We start from the raw sequence: 20,167 nt of genomic DNA, 5'->3' as shown, positions 1-20,167 counted from the left end.
GAGCAAGCTGGCGTGTCTGGTCTGTATACGTTCTCTAAGAAGGAGTTATTGGGCTACAAATGGGAGCAGTCAAGCAGCTGAGACTCTTCAAAGTGAAGAAAAGGAGCAGAGCTCGGGTTCTCCTCAGCTGCTCTGCAGGCCATGATTGTGTCCTGAGCCTGCCCACCCCCACCTTCCAAAGGGCTCCTGCAGAAGCCTTCATGTCCCAACTCTGAGCCCTGTCCCTGCCATCCAGCACTGTCTCACCCAGACCCCGTGTCTCTAAGATGGGGACTCTGGTGGTCTTGCCGTAGAAGGGGCTAAGTCGCATGGTTGGACGGACGGCATCGCTGTTTTGTTGAACACTGAGCAGAGCTCCTAGTTAGCATTTACAGCAGGGTTTGTGCCCAGGTGTTCCTGGCTCCCCAGAATTCTTCTCAGACCTTGCAGGGGATGTTGTTTGTCGTGACACTTCCCAAGGTCAAATTAGATAAAGACTCAAGCCTAACTAGTGTGTTCACAGTATTTAAGTCATCCTATACCAGGGTGATAATCCATCTCTACACACGTGGAACCACAGACCTGAAAATACAGGTCACCTTCAAACTGAAGCCAAGGGAACCAATAGCTAACTTCTCATTTGTAACTACATTTAGCAAAAAGAGTTGGGGTGCTATGAGAGGTGGAGTGGAGTGGCTGAGTCCGAAGGATAGTCAAGAGTTCAAGGTTGGCCTAGGATACATAGTTAAGTTCCAGCCCAGCCCAGACTGAGAGCAAGAGCCTGTCTCAAACAAAACAAAAGAGATGGCGAGGAACCCGGGTGTGGTGGCGCACGCCTTTAATCCCAGCACTCGGGAGGCAGAGGCAGGCGGATTTCTGAGTTCAAGGCCAGCCTGGTCTACAAAGTGAGTTCCAGGACAGCCAGGGCTACACCGAGAAACTCTTGTCTCGAAAAACCAAAAAAAAAAAAAAAAAAAAAAAAGAAAAAAGAAAAGCTAGAATCCCATACTCAATAAAACTGCCTTTCAAGAAGATAAAGGGCATTTTTAGAAAAAATAAAAATAAAAATTGAGTTTTTCCCAAAAGAAGGAAGTGATCTAATATGGAAGGTTTAGAATGAATAAACAGACACAGAACAAAGACTGTGTGAATACACAAAGCATGACTGGCCAAGCCAAGCTCAGAAGAAAACCCAGAGGTTTCAGGCCAGCGACATAGGAAAACACTGTCTCAAAACAACAAATAACCCCCCCCACACACACACACACAAACAGAGAACCCTAAAAGTAGCTAGACTGGGGGGAGGGGCATTGGAATTGAGGTATTAAGTCTTACCATTAGGGTGGAAGGTGTGCTAACGTTAGACAGTGATGTATTAACATCTATGCTGAAATGTTCTGGACTGGTAGGAAGTGAATGTAGGAGAGTTCCCAGACAAGGATAAACAGTAAGAAAACCCAAGACCATCCAGAGGATAGGAGACGGCACAGCTGAGAAAGGTGCCTGCTGGGCGAGTCTAATGCCTGAGCTCGGTCCCCAGGACTCAAGGTGGAAGGAGAGGACCAACGGGAGGTCAGAATGGTGTGTGCGTGTCTGTTTACATATCACACGACATCATACAGCAGTCCTACGTAAACAATGCAAATCAAATACCAAAATAAGATAAAGTACGTTACCCAGTATGGTGGTGGCTTGTGACTTCAGTCTGAGCACCTGGGAGGTGGAGGCAGGAGGATCTCTCTGAATCCAGAGACTGGTCTATAAATCAGTTTCCAGGGCAGCCAGAGCTACCCAGTGAGACCTGTTTCAAAACAACAGAAAGAAAAGTTCATCTGACTGGTAAGTTATAGCTTATGTAAATGGATTAAACCAGTCCTTTAAGGGATATTTAGCCTGGCATGGTGGCGCATGCCTTTAATCCCAGCACTCGAGAGGCAGAGGCAGGCGGATTTCTGAGCTCGAGGCCAGCCTGGTCTACAAAGTGAGTTCCAGGACAGCCAAGGCTATACAGAGAAACCCTGTCCCGAAAAAAAACAAAACAAACAAACAAAAAACCCAAACAAACAAAAAATGGGGATATTTAACTGCATTTTTTGAAAGAATGTGAGCTGTGTGTTGCATATAAGAGAAGTGGGCAACCTTCAATATAAAAATGCATTGCCGGGCTGGAGAGATGGCTCAGCGGTTAAGAGCACCGACTGCTCTTCTGAAGGTCCTGAGTTCAAATCCCGGCAACCACATGGTGGCTCACAACCATCCATAATGAGATCTGATGCCCTCTTCTGGTGCTGTCTGAAGACAGCTACAGTGTACTTACATATAATAAATAAATCTTAAAAAAAAATGCATTGCCAGACATAGAGATGCACACTTGTAATTGAAGCACTTGGGAGGTGGAGGCAGGAGGATCCAGACTTCAAGGGTATCCTCAGCTACATAGCCAGTTCCAGTCTAGCCTGGGGTATAGGGGGCCCTTTCTCAAAAGCTCTTTATCAGGTAGTATACTAACCGTTATAAGTCAGTGAAGCTACAAGCTGTAAAATGAGGCCGTTTAGGATAAACTCCAGAGTGTATTACTCATACAAGCTGCAGTTTGACTGCCTCCCTGGAGTTGGGTAACAGTGCATGCAGCCTGGAAAGATGCTGAAGCAAAAATGTCAATAGAGATGGGCTCTCTGCACGGCTTTACTCAAATTTCCAGAAAAATACGAAGAAGACCTTAAGTTACTGTGCTCCTAATTCACGTCTCAAAATACATAAAAAACTGAAAACTGTGAAAAAACAAGCAATCACATCATAATAGGAGTTTAACCAAGAGATGAAACAGCAGAAAGTTGACAAGTATAAAGATACAGTATTCGGTGTGTCTGCATCCCTCCTGGGGTCATCTGAGCACATGCAGGACTTTCTTAAACTTTAACCATTTTCTAGTATAGTAAATCTCAAATGTCACACGGTTGTTATGTAGCCCCACTCCAACCACACAGCACTTAGGTGAGAAACCAAAATTGAACAAGTCTAATTGTGTCCTGGGTCCAAGAAGAGGTTACCTAGGAAATTTAACCTGAATTATAATTAGATAATTATACAAATACATATCAAAAGGGATCAGAGGGATTAAGCCTAGAGGAAGAAATACCTGCAGAGGCTAAATGGATCCTCAAAGCCAAGAGTTCATTTTAAGTTCATTTTATTTGTTTGTTTGTTTGTTTATTTATTTATTTATTTATTATTTTTTAATGGGGAAGGTAGCCAACTTTATTAGAGTAACTGAAACTTCCAGTTTTCAAGGAAAATAAAATGAGCCCAGCGCCACCTGCAAATTGTCAGGTCACATTACTGTTCAGGGCACACCTGGCCACAGTGAGGGTCACAGCACAACCCCATCATAGCTGCTGCAAGACCACACTTCTGCTGGGACAGTTTCATCACCAAGGGCACACACCAACTTGTTTTGAGGCTTTTGAGTTGAAAGGATCAGTGTGGAGAACAGAGCCTTGCTTTTCCAACTCAAAACAAAAAGGAACTCGGGACTAAGCGAGCAGCGTCTCCTCCGGTCTGCCAGATGCTCCATGGGCTCCTCCGGTCTGCCAGATGCTCCATGGGCTCCTCCGGTCTGCCAGATGCTCCATGGGCACTTGCTAGTGGCAGGGGCCAGGACACTAGCACTAGCAGGCTGCTCTGGTGACACTCAGCTCCGTTCCCTTTAGGCTGGCGGTAGTAGGCTTCTATTCTGGCAGCTGCAGCAGTTTGATGGGTGAGGAAGGAGCCACCCACCCATCACCTCTTCTTGAAGCCGTATTTTTTGCGTTCATAGAACAGGTCTGTCTTAGAGCTCCCCAAATTGACAATCTTTGGGCAACCATCTCTATCCTTCTCCTGAATGGTGCACTCTTTACAGTAGTAGGCATCGGAGACTCCGGGGCCGCCACAGATCACACACCGGCCCTGGTAAGATCCATAGTTACACTCATCACATATGTGGACCAGGGTGCAGGGACGCACGTAGGAATCACAGATCACACACTTGCCGTCACATTTTTCACAGTCTTCCCATAGCCACACCAGCCTGCTTGCGGCAGAAAATCAAATCTGAATGATGTTTAGCCATAACTCTTTTTCCAAGCTGGCGGCCGGAAGCATAGGGCTTAAGTTCATTTTAAAAGGAAGAACATTAACAAATGTTTTATGAGTAAGACTCACCAGGTGTGTGTGTGTACACATACACACATACATACATACACACATATATGGATACCTGAATGGCTGTGGTAGCTGATACCTTTACCCCTGAAATCTTGGTAGAAGGTAGAGGCAGCAGGATCAGGAATTCATGGTTGAGGTCCTCTGTGACTGTTTAGCAAGTTGTTCGACAGGAGACAGGCTGCTTTTCTGAGGGCTTATTGGCCAGCCAGTCCAGCAGAAACAGCTGAGTAACACTCTCAAAAATTACCATGGAGCCGGGCATGGTGGCGCACGCCTTTAATCCCAGCACTCGGGAGGCAGAGGCAGGCAGATTTCTGAGTTCAAGGCCAGCCTGGTCTACAAAGTGAGTGCCAGGACAGCCAGGGCTACACAGAGAAACCCTGTCTCGAAAAACCAAAAAAAAAAAAAAAAATTACCATGGAAGCCGGGTGTGGTGGCAAATGCCTTTAATCCCAGCTCTCAAGAGGCAGAGGCAGGCACATTTCTGAGTTCGAGGTCAGCCCGGTCTGCAGAGTGAGTTCCAGGACAGCCAGGACTACTCAGAGAAACCCTGTCTCGAAAAAAAAAAAAAAAAAAACAAACATGGAGAGTGACAGGCAGACATCTGCCATTAACCTCTGGCCTCCACATGCACACACATGCACATGACACGGTAAATAGACTGTTTTATGGCCTAAATAATTATTTTTTTAGTCCAGTATAACTGATAACAAAAGAACAAAAGCCATGTAAATTTCACCCACAAACATGGATGTAAAAAGTCCTTACAAACAATAAAGGCCTTTTTCCCCCAAACAAAAACAGGGTCCAGATGAGCTATGTGGAGGTAGGTGCTGCACACCTATATTCCCAGCAGTTGGGAGTCTTGAAGCAAGAGAATTGTTGAGAGATCAAGGTTAGTCTGGCTAGAGTGAGATCCTATAATCCCATGCCAGCACTCTTGAAGAGGAGACCAGCAGATCTCTGAATTTAAGCCCAGCCTGGTTACTTAGTGAGTCTGCATAGTGAGACCCTGTCTTCAACAACAAAACAACAACAGCAAACCAACAAGATCGAGAAGGAAAAAGCAAAGAATGGCAGCCATGTCTTTGGGTGCCCAGAACGGAAGGTGAGGGTTTGCCCCACTGTATCACTGGATGGCAAAGTTGGTGACTCTGGAAGGCCCCCAGTGCTGAATTCTCTTGTGAGTCATGCTGACTGTCAGAAACCAAGGCCTGATAATGGGACACAACTTCCCATGTTGTGACATCTGTGGGTACAAGGCACTCTCCTCAAGTGACTCCTGTGGGAGGGGAGTGCCTGGCTCACCATAGCTGCAGTTAGCCATTTGTGGATTTTGTTTTTAAAGTGGTTCCAGATGAGACCTCTTATATTTAGGGCATGTTCATAACTTCCATGGAGATGCCACTTAGTCTCTGGGGCTTGTGGGACACAGGTACTGAAACGAGGAATAAACTGGCCAGAGTTGTCTGTGTTCTCTTTTAGACTCAAGTCTTTCCCACATTCCTACAGAGGGAAAGGAAGAGGGGAGGGAGCGGGCATTCAGCTAGTACCAGCCTGAGGGAGGGTGTACCTCCTTTGCTCACTCTCTTGCCTACCCCTGGCAGGACCCCTTACACAGAAACACAGCTGGAAATGAGCATCTTTTCTTCTTCTTCTTCTTCTTCTTCTTCTTCTTCTTCTTCTTCTTCTTCTTCTTCTTCTTCTTCTTCTTCTTCTTCTTCTTCTCCTTCTCCTCCTCCTCCCCCTCCCCCTCCCCTCCCTCTCCCCTCCCCCTCCCCCTCCGCGTTAATAACAGTTGCTTTACAAGACTATTTGTGGAAGGATAGCAGAAACAGAAGGGCTGTGGTGACTTCCCTGGGCTGGGTGTGACTCCCTACCATGTACAGGGCTCTGGGTTTCATCTGCAGTGCCATGTGCAGAAACCTGTGTCATCTCTGAGACTCACCTAGGGAGATCCTTATGGCTCACCAGACCTAATCATCTCCAGAAGCCACAGAAGTCCTTAACTCCTACTAGGACACGTTTGATAACAGGGACAGTCATACTCAGCTCACCTCTCCAAACCCACTGTTCTTACTCACCTGGCTCCAGTTTACCTCTCAAACACTTGACCTTCATTTCTGCCTGCCCGCTGTACCGTCTTCCTAATACTCTTCTTCTGGGTCTTCGGATGACTGGCTTCTCAGCCTTCAGGTCATAGATACTGTCAAAGGCCATCAGATCACCTCATCTAAGGAGCCAGTTTCCCTCCTATCCCTCATCCCTTGGACACCTGTCAGTCTGTCCTGTTACTTATTTTCATGACAGCACTTTAGGCCTTGTGAATGTATTTATATGTTTTTATTGTCTGGCTTCCCCAAAGTCAGTATCCCTGCCAGCTTCCCAAGGGCACGAACATTCTCTCCCCTCGCCCCCACCCTAACCCCAGTCGCCCCAGCCCCAGTGTATTCTCCATGCCAAGAAAATACCAGAGGCTGGCTGACTGAATGTGCCCTACAACCTGATGGCAGTAATCAGTTAAAAGCTTATGCAGAGATCTGAAGCCTGCTTCCCTGTAAGCTGGTGGGGACAAGTTGAACAGGAGCAAAGGCCCTGTGACTCCATATTCATTCTTAGGTGCCTGGGACGGCATTCGTAGGAGAAGGGGCAGAGAGATGAGCAATGGCCTGGCCTGCTCAGCTTTCTCCTGGCTTGAACCTTTCTATTTCTAGTTAGCCCAAGCCCAAAGGACTAGCAGAAGGAAGATAAGACAGACAAGCTGCCTGGTGATTCAGCTTAGAGGTGGCACAAGCCTGGAGAAGCCACTGACATTCTCTGAGCCTTGGTTTCCACATTACCCATATTAAAAAGTTATCTTAAATTTCATTAAGTATGAAAGCTCTGCTTGAACATGAGAAACACTCATATACTTTTAATAATTCAGCATTTAACCTATACGATAGGAAGAGGGCAGAACATTATGCATGTATTTAGAAGATATTCAACAAATGGCAGCTTTTATTAAACCCTTTCTCCCAAGCTTCTCCAGCAGCCTGGTGTGGCAGGAAGGCTCCCCGAGGAGTTAAGACAACTCCCTGATCCCCAGCTAAGTCTGTCACTGAGGTAGGAAATAAGCTGTTAAATAGGAAGGTGACTATATGTGAGGCTTCCATGCAGCACCGTGAGGGCTGTGACAGCCTGAAGCTACACAGGAACTGTATACCCACTTTTGACCACCGAGACCGCAGACCTCAGGGAGGAGGATAGCCAGCTCACCAAGAAAGGCCTGTGGGGAAATCCCCAGATGCAAAAGTCTTGTTGTCACTGAAGTGGGGGCAGGGACAACAAGCCCAAGAGAGTTCACCCAGGATAGGGAAAGGGAAGGGAGACAGAGACACGAAGAAATGGCTTCTGCTCACATCTGCAGCCCTGAACCCAGAGGGGAGCAGTGTCTTCCTACAGCATCCTCTCTGTCACACAAACAGACACTGCTGCTGGGGAGCCACCTCCCACATGGAAGGCCATTGTCTATGGTGTCAAGGGGATCCAGTAGTTTTCCAGGGCTTGCCAGCTTTGCAAGACACTCAGGTTCTGCGAATGCCTTTCTCATCTTGTTTTTATTGATTTATGTATTATTTAAAATAAAGAATGCTGGTTTGAGGGGCAGGGCCATGGTATGCTGGTAGAAGGCTTGCTTGGCAGATCTAAAACCTGCTTTTCTGGGGGGAAAATTATAAAAGCATTACTGAAAATTCTTTTTTTAAAAAAATACTTATTTTTATTTCATGTGTATGAGTGTATTGCCTGCATGTATGTGTATGTACCACACATGTGTCTGGTGCCTACGGAGGCCAGGAGGACATTGGATCCCCTTGAACTGAAGTTACTGATAGTTGTGAGCTGCCATGCGGATGCTGGGCACCCCTCTGAAGCAGCAAGTGCTTTTAGCCACTGATCCATCTCTCCAGCCCCTGCTGCAGATTCTCAATAGTCTGAAATGTGCTTGGTGGGCTAGAGAGACGGCTCTGTAGTGAGGAGCACTAAAGCTCTTCTGTGTGTGGATGTCCCCAGCATCCACATCAGGCAGCTCACACATCCACCTGCAATTCCATCTGTAAGGAATCTGATGCGCTCCTCTGGCCACATACTCATTCACCTAGACACATGCAAAGCTGCATATATAACTTAACATAACATAAATGTCTTTATATATACACATATATAAATCTTTTAGAAAGAGGAGGAGGAGGAGGAGAAGAAGGAGAAGGAAGAGGAGGAGGAGAGGAGGAGGAGGAGGAGGGGGAGGGGGAGGGGGGAGGAGGGGAAGAAGAAGAAGAAGAAGAAGAAGAAGAAGAAGAAGAAGAAGAAGAAGAAGAAGAAGAAGAAGAAGAAGAAGAAGAAGAAGAAGAAGAAGAAGAAGAAGAAGTAAACCGGGCAGTGGTGGCACACGTCTTTAATCCCAGCACTCAGGAAGCAGAGGAAGGTGGATCTCTGAGTTCAGCCTAGTCTACAGAGTGAGTTCTAGGACAACCAGGGCTACACAGAGAAACCCTGTCTCAAAAAACCAAAATGAACAAAAAAGACGTACCATGAATAGTGAGTTCTTCCCACCTCCAGTGTTCTTTCTTACCAAGGCTTCACTCTGTCCTGATTCTTCCATATCTCCACAGAAGTTTAGATCTCAGTGCGTATGCACCCATCCCCCCACTTGTCAGTAAATCTTGGGGTACTTCCACGTCAGAATGCTTTAAGTGGAGTAGGAAATCAGTGGCCACCAGGATGTGACCCTAAGGTTGCTTACAGGTAGGGGAGGGGATCTAGTAGGCTGGGTATAAAAACAAAGAACCTTGGCCCAGAGATGAAGAGATGGGGAGATGCAGAGATGCAGAGATGAAGAGATGAAGAGATGCAGAGATGAAGAGATGCAGAGATGAAGAGATGCAGAGATGCAGAGATACAGAGATGAAGAGATGCAGAGATGGAGAGATGGAGAGATGCAGAGATGGCTCAGTCAGCAAAGTGCTTGCTGAACAAGCATGAGGATCCAGAGTTCAACCCCAGGAGTATTTAAATGAATGAAGAGAGAGAGAGAGAGAGAGAGAGAGAGAGAGAGAGAGAGAGAGAGAGAGAGAGAGAAGCCTCGTGAAGACACATATGCTTCTAATTCCAGTGCTAGGAAGAAGTACCAGTTAATCAAATAGTTCAGAGATTCTGTCTCAAAAACCTCTTTAGAGCAACTGAGAAAGACACCAAGATCAACCTCTGGCCTCCAATTCACACACACACACACACACACACACACACACACACACACACAATGTCTCTGCCCCTCCAACACATACAAAAAACAAACAAACAAACAAACAAACAAACAAAAAACTGGTTCAAAGCCTGATGTTTGTATAATTCCAGCCCTAGGAAGGCTACCTCAGTCTGGCAGTAAGTTTTCAAAGTCAAGACCAGCCCGGACTACACAAGCAGATGTTTCTTGAAAACCCGAAGGTCGCATCCCCCTGACTCCTCATCTATAAACACCCTTGCTAGTTTCCACGTCAACTGCTCACACCCTCCCTCCTTTTAGAAAAGCCCAAGCAGTTCTTAAGCATGCACAGCAAGTGCCGCTCACATCACTAAAGCGACAAGTATTTTATTTCAACATTTCCAAGTTGCTCATGAGGCCGGGTGGTAGAAGCACATTGTTCAGGTGTCAGGCAGATGCTCTGTAGAGGTCTAGCATTATCACCGTTGGCCTCCTGTGAGGGCGTGGTGCAGCCTCATGGGCTGCAGGGGAAGGACCACTCCCTTGGGTAAGCTCTGAGAGGAGTTAAGATGATGGGCACTCCAGTGAGAGGGCAGACTGCTGAGGTACCCGCAAAGGAGGCGGGGAGGGGGTGTTCAAGGAGGTGTGGTACTTGGACGGGCTGCTTCTCAAAGGTAGGGCTCACCAAAAGTGGCTGAGAAGAAACCAGAAAAAAGTGACCAAGACAAAGTCCACCTACACATTTCCTGTCATTTCCAGAGCTGTGCCCAGCCCTCCTTCATCTCTCTCCTACACCCTAATGTGGTCAGCCCACTAACATCAACTGAGCCTTCTCTGGCACCCCTTCTTTTCGCTCCATCTTGATTAGCTAGGTCAGCTCAGGTGGTTGCTGGAGAGATCCCAGGCCTACCGTGGGGGACCCCAGAAACAAGAGATTCCCTGAGAGGGAGGGGTGTGGTAGCCATTTCCTGGGCCTAAGAAGAAGCCCACAAGGAAGGGAGAGCTTCCTCTTCTGTCATGGTGTAAACAGAACACAGGCAGACAGACAGATGGCACTGAGAGCTTCCGGAGGGAGCTGCTGGCATTCACAAGGCTTTGTCCTGGCCATCGTTGGGTTTTGGGAATCCAGCTAGTCTTCTTGGTGACGGTGGTGGTGGCATGTGTGTGTGTGTGTGTGTGTGTGTGTGTGCATTTAATGTGTGTCTGTTGCCGTGGAGACTGGCCAGGTGTAGCAGCTGGGCTTCCATGTCTCTGGGATGGAGCTATCGAGTGAAGAATGCCTGGCAAGCTTCCCCTCCATCCAAGTCTCCTCAGCCCTTCTGCCGGCTCTGGAGCAGCGTTCCCTAACCCAGTGCAACGCCTTTGTGGGTGTCTGACTTGCATTTCCTCCCTGTGTCCCTACCAAGTGTCAGAAACGGGGAGGAAGGCAGGATGTGTGGGAAGGCAGGGCGGCATAGCCAAACAGCTCTGCAGGCAGAGGGACCAGTTCTGCTGAAAGGACTGTGGGACTGGGTTAAGTTGTTCCTGAAGAATTGCCTCCAGGGCAAGAGGAAAAAAAAATACTTGCAGAGAGGCTAAGTGTGCACTCTGGCCAGGGGGCTGTGGGGAATGAGGTGTGGGCATGGTTTGGGCAACTGTTAACAGCCCTCAGCAAGGAATAAGAGATGAGACCACCTGAGGCTAGTCTCAGCTGAAGTGAAGCATCTGCCGAGAGCCTCTCCATACCCACACACAGCCCCAGTCTGACCGGACCAGTGCTATCATTCTCCAAGACAAGGCCTAGGACACTGTGGTTAAGAGTCTCATCCAACCCACAAGCACAGGGTTTGAGCCTGTATCTATCTCATCCTGTTCAGAGAAATGTCACCAACACTCAGCGCTCACAATGTGGCAGTACTACTAAGTAAGGGGAGGCAACCGGGCAGGAGGATCAAGGCCCTGGGAAGGTCGGCAGTGAGCCGGTAAGACTGAATCCGCATGGGGACGGTCAGATTGGAGACAGGAGTCTTAGCTGATGCTCAAGTCGGCCCTGCTCCTCTGTCTGCCTGACCCCTCCTCAGAACAACCTTGTTCTTGGGCAGCCTTGTGTCTGCACAGGAGTTACAGGCACGGAAGGGAGACAGCAGACATTGAAAGGGAGGGGCCCAGTGAGGGCCCTGGGACCCTGGGGTTCTCCGGGTCATGGAATGGCCAGGCCTGCCTAAGGTCAGCTCCCCCAAGCCAGTCCGCTCCCCTACAGCGCTAGGGCCTCTCCTTGCAGTCCCCGGTCCTGGAGCCTAGGTGGCACCAAAGCCTCGTACTGGTGATCCCTGCGGCCGGGAACCGCCCACACCTGCGGACAGTGAACCAACCAGCCCTTCCTGGTGCCAGCGCAGCCCAGCTGCGGCTTCTGATGTCTGGGCTCGAGCCCCTCTGGAACAAAGGGGCGCCGGGGCTTTCTCGCAGACACAGACTCGCCATTACTACCTCTTTTCTAGCTCTCCCTCACTCCCTCGGCCGGATGAGAAGAGACAGGCTGGCCGGCCCGGGTCCTGACTTCTCTGCCTCAGACACAGTTCAAAATAAGTAACATATCTGCTCTTAAAAAAAAAAAAAAAAAAAAGTTCCCGTAATTTTGGTGAAAAAAGAATGTGATAACATTTAATTCATTTTTAAGCTCTCTCTCTCTCTCTCTCTCTCTCTCTCTCTCTCTCTCTCTCTCTGTGTGTGTGTGTGTGTGTGTGTGTGTGTGAACAAAACAATCTATATAGACTTAAAAACAGAGCTCCTGTCGAAATACTGAGCGGCTTGAAAGGCTGGTAGTTTGTCTAATTGCCCAACCCCACAGGCACAGGCGGGTCCGCGGACCGACACCGATGTTCTCTGCAAAATTTTCCTTCTGTGGCTAAGTAGCACTCTCAGATCCTCCCGGGGGTGCTTATTGTAGGCAGCTATCGGGATGGGGAGGTTCCCGACTAAGCTCGCATCCCACCTAGAGAACCCAGAACAATGTCAGGGGTCCTTGGAAAGACGGTCCGCAATCGGGGGGTGCCTGGCTGTGGTCAAGAAAGAATGCTCTTAGGGAGTGACACGCAGCAGGACCTTAACATAATTTAGGGCAGATTTGGTAAGGGTAGAAGTGAACCTCGTTTTGTGCAGCATCCTCCAGCCACACTAGTCCAAAAGCAGAAGAGTCAGATCCTTCGCCCTGCCCTGCCCAGCCCTGCGCCCTGGCTGGTGTATGTGCAGGAATGAGTGGGGGGGCTCTGTCGCCCTCCCACCGGACAGGGAGCGTGGACCCCGCCCCTCCCCACTTCCAGCTGCGGTAGCAAAGAAACAAAGTTCTTCGGTCTCAAAGTGACGCAAAAATTCTTGCGGAGCTCTTTGGCGGCGGCTATCTAGAGATCAGACCATGTGAGGGGCCGCGAGTACAAATAGCGCGGCGGGCGGCGCCACCCCAGCGGCCGCGCCGGTGCCTCGAGGGCGCGAGGGTCGAGCCGCCTCCGCAGCCCCGGACCCGCCGCCGCGCCGCCCGCAGGTGGGTCGTTTTCCCTTTCTTCTTATTCTTTTTTTTTTTCCTCTCTTTTTTCTTTTCTTTTTTGTCTCTAACCCACGCTTCTTTTTAGAAGCCCTCGGTCCCCGCGCTTGACTGCCTGGATTTCGGGTGTCTTTGTCTGCACCGCGCAGGGTCCTTTCGAGGGACCCGATGGAAACCCTGGAGACCCAGAGCTGGCCCAGCGCAGCCTCGCTTTTTGGCAAAAGTTGCTGTAGTTTCCAGCCGTGATTCCGTGCTTGGGCTTTACTTTTGAGACAAGGGCTGGTAGGTGGCTTTATGCAAAGACGCTGGCAGACACAAATGCCCAAATAACCAGAGAAACCTTTGAGAGACACTTAAGAGGGTCAAGCCTCTCACTGTGCGCTCGAATGGTGTCACTGGGGAGCGCGTGCCGACTCAGACAGCTCACAGGCCATTCAGAATTTATGGAAGTACCAGTGGGCTGTGCTACACTGAAGTGTGTAACCAACAGTTGCTGGAGGCGGGGGGGGGGGGGGTGTTTCTAAAAGGCTGGTTGGTGGCCCGAGATTTTCTTTGCGTTTGTATGTGTGTGTGTGTGTGTGTGTGTGTGTGTTGCATATTGAATTAGTCTTTTTAGTTAAGAGTACTCAAGAATTTGAAGGGTGTGTATGTATTTTTATGATCATTTTTTTTTGTCCAGAAAAATGAACCAGGTCAATGGATTATTTATGGACCTGCTAGCTCTCATCGTAGTAAGGGGAGAGATCAAATATTTAATGTGTTTTCAGTTACATGGGAAACATGTCTGAGAAAGCAGACATGTTTAAAAGTAATAGAGAGCCAAGACAGCGTTGGAGGCTGTTGGGTGGACATGGAGGGGGAAACAGCTCTGACTATGGCCCTTCTTCACTTTTGCGTGGAGCTGTGGATAGCTTCTTTCTCCCACCCTGGTCCCCAGCGAGAGCCACTGCTCCAGAAAAGGCTGATGGGCGGGTTCTTCTGCCGTGCAGTCAATATCTTACTTGTTTTGGGCAGCTGTGAGGCTTGAATCCAGGGTCTTTTGCACCCGGAGCAGACATCGTACCACTAAGCTACACGAAAAGTAGGGACCTAGCCTGGCAGTTAATCTCTGAAATCTCCTGGGTTGGAGCCTTGTAGAGGCTTTGCATGGTAAGAAGAGAGAAAGAAAGACTGACTCTGCCCCGTGTGCCGAGGCATGCTTGTATTGTTCAGGCATTCAAGGTCGTTTTCAGCTTCTTAGCTAAGTCAAGGTTAGCTTTGCTTACACAAGACCCATTTCCAAAGCAAAACAAAGCCGACCACCCCCAAGCAGCTTGTTCATTTGGGTATGGAGCTTTCCTTACTAAGCCTGAACAAGAACAAATTGAAACTCCTCCCCAGTAAACCTGGGATTCATGACACTCTGTTGACCACATTTCAGAGTGGGAATTCCCAGCCTGGGCACTCAAGACTCAAGTCTGTTTCAGTTTCCAGTTAAAGAAAAAAAAAACATATTGTATATTTCTATATGGATGATATTGTAACAAATATATATCCCCAGGGTGAAAAGGGGGATATGTTAATATCTTAATGGAATCTAAGATGTTTCGGGAAATTTTAGAATCCTATGAGCATTTTGATGGAACTTGGATTGGGGAGCAGTGTGTGTGTGTGTGGGGGGGGGGTGCGTGTGGAAGAATTTCCCTGATGGGTGGTGACTGTGGAGTTTAGGGACATGGGTTGGGCTCTGTGGCAGGCTTACAAAATACTCTGGGTGCCCACACCCAAGAGAAGCACGGGTAGTTTTGGAAATAAAGCCAGCTCACAGCCATCTCTAGGTTGTACTTGCTGAGTAGCACCGTTTGGACCCACAAGGCACTGGTAGAAGCTGAGTTCTACTTTGTATTACTGCTTTGACAGGATATGGTCATGACTTAACTCTTAAAATGCCAATGGCAGGTGGGACATTGTGCAGTCATTTCATGTTGGGAAGGCAAATAGGGCGTTAGCTGTTTTCAGTAACACTGGAGGTCCTCTGGGGCTCATGAACCAAGCAAGGCTTCGAGGAAGAGGAAATAGAGGGACCTTGGAAACAATGTTCAAGCTCTTGTGGCTAAGGTTCTAAGAGCCCTCTTTGAAACAAAACAAAACACAAAATATAATCATGGTGCAAAATACCTACGGGCCAGGACCACTGCTCTAAGATGGAGTCCTCCTGGGATCCTCTTGTATTTCAGCCAAGGTCAGAGGCTCTGCACACTCAGACTCCAATATGTTCTGTGCCTAAACCATGCCCAGCTAGTGGGTGGAGTTCTGGACTTCCTGAGTGAGCCCTGCTAGCTGAGCACACACTTAACTGATTTCTCTGCTAATCTCCAGGTTGGCCCCTCCCTCTGAGGTTTTTTGTGTCTGGCCAACCAGGCACCGGTAAAAAACCCACATTTGACAAAACACCTGCTTATTCCTACCTGAGTACAGCTAAAGCTTGTCTTCCAGGGGTCAGTTCCAAGAAAAATGCTTCCTTAAACAAAACAGCGTTCTAAAAAACAAAAAACAAAAAACAAAAAAACTTCCTGGGAGAGACCCAGGTAGAAAATAGATCAAATTATTTTTTAAAAAGAAACCCGACATCCCTGATTCCCTGATGGTCCCAGAGCACAGAGGGGCAGCAGATCGCTGGGGCGGGCATGAGACTCACTATGGGCCAACACAGTCACCTTATTTCCAGGCTGACCTCTTGGCAGTGACTTTGGCCCACATTCAGAAAGTGCCAATCTGTGAGTAACAGCTCTGCCTGGCTGGCTCCTTAAGACTGGTGTGTGTGTGTGTGTGAGTGAGTGTTTTCCTCTCCAGATTGGGAAGTTAGATACTTGTTTACAGACCGTTAACGACACAAACCAGCAAGTGCTTTTTTCCCAGTCTAACAGGGACAAAGTCAGTAGGCTTTGCTGGGGATGCTGCTGGGTGGCATCTGAATGCCTTGTTCTCATTGCCCTCTTTGCTTGGCTTCCTATAGAAGCTGGCAGCAGCTCCCAAGCTCCCACCCAACCCTGCTGGACTTAAGGGACATACTAGGTATGAGGTCATAAGTTGCTAAACTCCATAACTGAACGAAATCTGTGACTGTGCAAAGCCAGAGAAGCACCCTGGGCACGTGATTTGTGGAGAATAGGTCTCAGTTCCCCAGGCACGGAGGAAGGTGTCCTGGAGTCCCAAGGCCTGATTTTTCATGACATCATTTGCAGTAATGAGGACAGAGGTAAGAGGGGCTGCATGGGTCAGGGGATAGCCTGAAGTTGCTTTGGGACTGACTCAGGAACAGCTGGGTACTCTGAGAGACCCTGGAGCCCATGCCAGCTGCTAGGAGGATGGAGTCTGGGACTATCCTCTCACGATTTTGTGTGGCCTTCTGGGACGTGTTCAAGGGGGAAAAGCCAAAACAGTTTGTTTCCTTTGTCTCTGACTTGTGGAATAAAACGAGTAAACTGCGTTATTCACCTAAATACTTCCCATCCCACCCCCAATCATCCCCCTGTAAGGAAGGAGCCTAAAATGAGGGAGTGGAGAGGCTAGAATGACCATAGAGGAAAAGCCACCCATGCCATGGTTCTCAGGACCTAGCCAAGCTTAGACCTTGTCCCCTAGCTAAATGTCTCAATGATCATATTCCTTGTTTCTGAGGAGCAGAGCTGAACTGGGGAGGAAAAAGAGGAGGAGGAAGAAGAAGAGGAGGAGGAGAAAGAGGAGGAGGAAGAGGAGGAGGAAGAGGAGGAGGAAAGATCTGAGGGAGGGTGAGCTGTGCAGAACAGTCCCTGTCCCCAACCCTGGGTGAGGGGCTGGAATTAAGTTTTCTTCTCCCAGATCTCAAATGAAAGTCAGGTTTGGTGACTCACATCTGCAATCCCAGGACTAGGGAAGCAGAGGAGGGAGGGTTGGGAGTTTAAGGCTAGCCTGGGTTCTATAATAAGACCTTAGCTTCAACCAAACCCCAAAAGGTCAAAAGTCAGTCACTTCTGCCAAGTCTGTGCCTCCCTCACCTGGTGAAGGGTTTGCTTGCTGTAATCAGACATAGAAACAGCTAGAAGGTTGGGAACCCAGCATCTGGCTGGTGTCACTCGCCTGTCTCAGTGATTCCTCCTTTAGTGGGTGGGGTTGGCTTTTGGCTTATAAACTACTTTGTGGGGAGAGCTGTCTTGTTTTGTCTTGTCTCTCTTTCCTCTTTCTCCACCCTGTGCACTAGTGTGCATGCATGAGTGCGGGGTGCACTTGCTTGTGTGGGCATGTATGGCCAGAGGTTGATTGTTGGTGTCTTCCACCATCACTTTATGCTTTCAGATAGTCTCTCAGTGAACCTAAAACTCTCAGATTGACCGGCCAGGGGGTCCCTGAGATTTTCCTGTATCTACCGTCCATCCTCTCACTCCCCCCAACCCCGCCCCAAACCTACCACCAATTCAGTGCTGCAGTTTCAGACTCTGCCACCTCTCCCTTCTTTGCTGTGTGTGCTGGGGATCCCAGGCTTGGGCAGTAAGCATGTGAGCATCTCTCCTGGCTCCCTCCCTTTGCTTGGCATGCATTTAATCACATCTGTGTCACCTGACCATGTGTCTTTAGTATGCTGCAAGGGAGGAAAAGCAAACCTGCAGAGGGGACATCCTTGTCTTATCTAGGTTTCTGGGCAGAGTGCAGCTCAGGGATAGAGCAGTTAGCAAGGCCTTGGTCTATCCCCAGCTCTGTGAAACAAACCTGGTTCCCGCCCCTCACACCCAGCTGGCCTTTCTTTGTCCTTGTCCACATTTAAAAGGCAGCTGCAACAAAGTAAGACAATTTTGTCTTCTGCTAAAAGTTTTCTGTTGCTGGGCAGTGATGGCGCTGGCCTTTAATTCCAGCACTTGGGAGGCAGAGGCAGGCGGATTTTCTGGGCCAGCCTGGTCTACAGAATGAGTTCCAGGACAGCTAGGGCTACACAGAGAAACCCTGTCTCAAAAAAACCAAACCCAAAATCAAACCAACCAACCAAACCAAATAAATAAATAAAAGTTTTCGGTTGTGGAGTGAATCCTTTCCCCCTCTTGCTCTTTTTTCACCCTAGCCCAGGCTAGCCCTGAGGTACTGGGATTGCAGGTGTGAGCCACCAGGCCTGGTTTGAACTTAAATGAAATAAAGAATTCCAACTGGCAACTTGAAAAAAGCCCTTCAAGGGCCTGGAAGGCACTAGAAGATACCTCCCAAGGCTGGCGTGGGGGTCAGCTGCCTTGACTAGTTTGTTTTAGTTTCCTTTGAGAACCAGAAAGAGGGTCGAATAAGCAGATGATTTCTGGTGGTTTCTACCAGCTGACTGCTGTGTTTTACAGGCTTGTTTTGAGAACGTTTACTTCTGTGTGTAGGAAATACACTCCCAGTTCCAAACAGCCAACTGCCAAGTGAACATTGAGTGCAAGCAGTAGAGGACACACCTGCCTGTGCTTGTCTCAAAAGTCAGCCTCCAGGCTCAACCTTAGTCCCCTGCTTCTCAACCCTGATCTGCTAGAAACTTGGAACTGTCCCGGCAATGTCCCTTCCCCCACCTAGGGATGCACAGTGGGTCTACCCTATAGGAAGTTGGGGTGGGAGTGGGTAAGAAGATCTCGTCCCTTAGGGTGGGACTCTGGGCCTGAGTGTTATCTTGGGGGAAGAAATGCTTGTTTCCTCTGGGCTCCAGTGGGCCGCAGGGCAGCAAGGAACTGTGGTCACACCCGGGAACCTGAGGCAGGCCCTCCATGCGCAGAGCTGGATAAGTCTTGCCCCAGTAAGCAAGTGCTGGAGCAGAGACCTGAGGCCTCCGCCCCTGCTTCCAGGGGGACCTGAAGCAAACACGTGTCATCAAGGATTCAGGGCTTATCTTGGGCTCGGATGCAAAGAGGAAGCTTCATGGAGAAGGCAGAGCATCTCTTGCCAGTCCTTCAAGGTTATAGTGTGAAGATATGCAGGCATGTCCCAGGGCTCACCCTGGAATAATCTGGGTGTCTTGTTAATGCGCCTTCCATCACAGATATGTCTTTACAAGTTCCCAGATGATACGTGTCTTGATTAAGAAGTCCAAAGCCACTGAGGTCCCAGCTGTAAGCCTCCAGTCCGCCAGACTGAAAGTCCTATAGACCTTAGTTTTCCTACCTAGCATGTGAAGTAGGGTGCAGAACAGGTCTCGCATGTGTTGGAGGCTCAGAAATGTCCACCGTCACCCACTGTTACCAGGATGCTGTTTGTGCTAAGTCTAGCATTGGTCATTCTGTAATCCCCACATGTAATTTTCATGTTAATCTGCTTCTAAATGGGAGAAAATAAGAGGCTCAGAGATGTTAAGCAGCCCGGTCAGAGTCACTCAGCCAGGAGGTGGTGGATCTGGATTGTCTGTGTAGCTGTGACATGTGAAGGAACTTCCTGGGTCACAGAACTGTTCAGTGACCAGAGATGGAGGCTGTCTGGGTGTGGCTGCTTCTGTCCACAGAAAGAAACTCATCTCATCTCTTTGTGCCAAACCCATCTCCTTTTTTAAATATAAAAATAATAAGGCCATTATATTTTTGGTTTTCCTTGGGCATGTCTGGATTGGTCCTGATGTCTCATCCTCTAGAATATATACTGTGTGGAGAAGTTGGAATATTCCCTTTCTGTTGCCAGGACAGAGTCGTCTTCTTGTGCACAGTAACTGTCCCAAGCCACCCTGAGCAATGTTACCTACTCATTCCATTTCAGGAAACAAACCTATGTCTCAGACCAGCACTCCTTTGCATAAGCGGGTGGCTGTGGCCACAGAGACCACATCTAAACCAGAGTTTGTTTATACTGAACATCTCTTTATTTACTTGTGGGGGAAGATGGGGTCCTCATGACCTCCACCTACAATGCTACCCACCTTAGCACATTCCACAGCCCCTCAATGGACACAAAGGCAAGCCAGCACTTTACACCGTGCAGTAGCGGAGGAATCAAAGCAGCTCCGAAGTCCTATGGCACAAACTCCTATGCGACTCAGTCTGAGGGATATTGGCAGGCCATGTGTGTGGTCAGTAGGCAGGAATCCCAAGCTCCTTGGCTTCTCCCAGAAGTGCCAGCTTCCCAGCATGGTCTTACATGTGGCCATGGAAAAGGATGGTACTGTGGGGCAGGGCTCGTGCCTCTCTGGAGCAGGTGCCATGTTTGTTGCCGCCAGAGCCACACAGTTCTGCCAACCTCGATAGGTGCCTTGGAAACTCCCTCCTCTG

General features: G+C 48.7%; 1 protein-coding gene and 1 pseudogene across 1 annotated transcript in view; one reads left to right on the top strand and one right to left on the bottom strand.

Moving 5' to 3' along the window:
* Positions 1-3,289: 3,289 nt before the first annotated feature.
* On the bottom strand, positions 3,290-4,100 carry LOC110306020 (PHD finger-like domain-containing protein 5A pseudogene; annotated as a pseudogene).
* An 8,756-nt stretch (positions 4,101-12,856) lies between these two features.
* The window catches only part of Slc6a4 (solute carrier family 6 member 4), a 33,741-nt gene continuing 26,430 nt past the window's right edge, over positions 12,857-20,167 (top strand). Inside the window, exon 1 of the mRNA XM_021176146.3 lies at positions 12,857-12,944. The gene's annotated coding sequence lies outside the window, so the exon portion shown is untranslated. The remainder of the gene's footprint in view (positions 12,945-20,167) is intronic.

This window comes from Mus caroli, unplaced genomic scaffold (assembly GCF_978045245.1).
Source record: "Mus caroli unplaced genomic scaffold, Mus_caroli_1 scaffold_13, whole genome shotgun sequence".
NCBI classification, from domain to species: domain Eukaryota; kingdom Metazoa; phylum Chordata; class Mammalia; order Rodentia; family Muridae; genus Mus; species Mus caroli.
The sequence above is the reverse complement of the archived record's forward strand: the minus strand, read 5'-3'. Positions and strand labels throughout refer to the sequence as shown.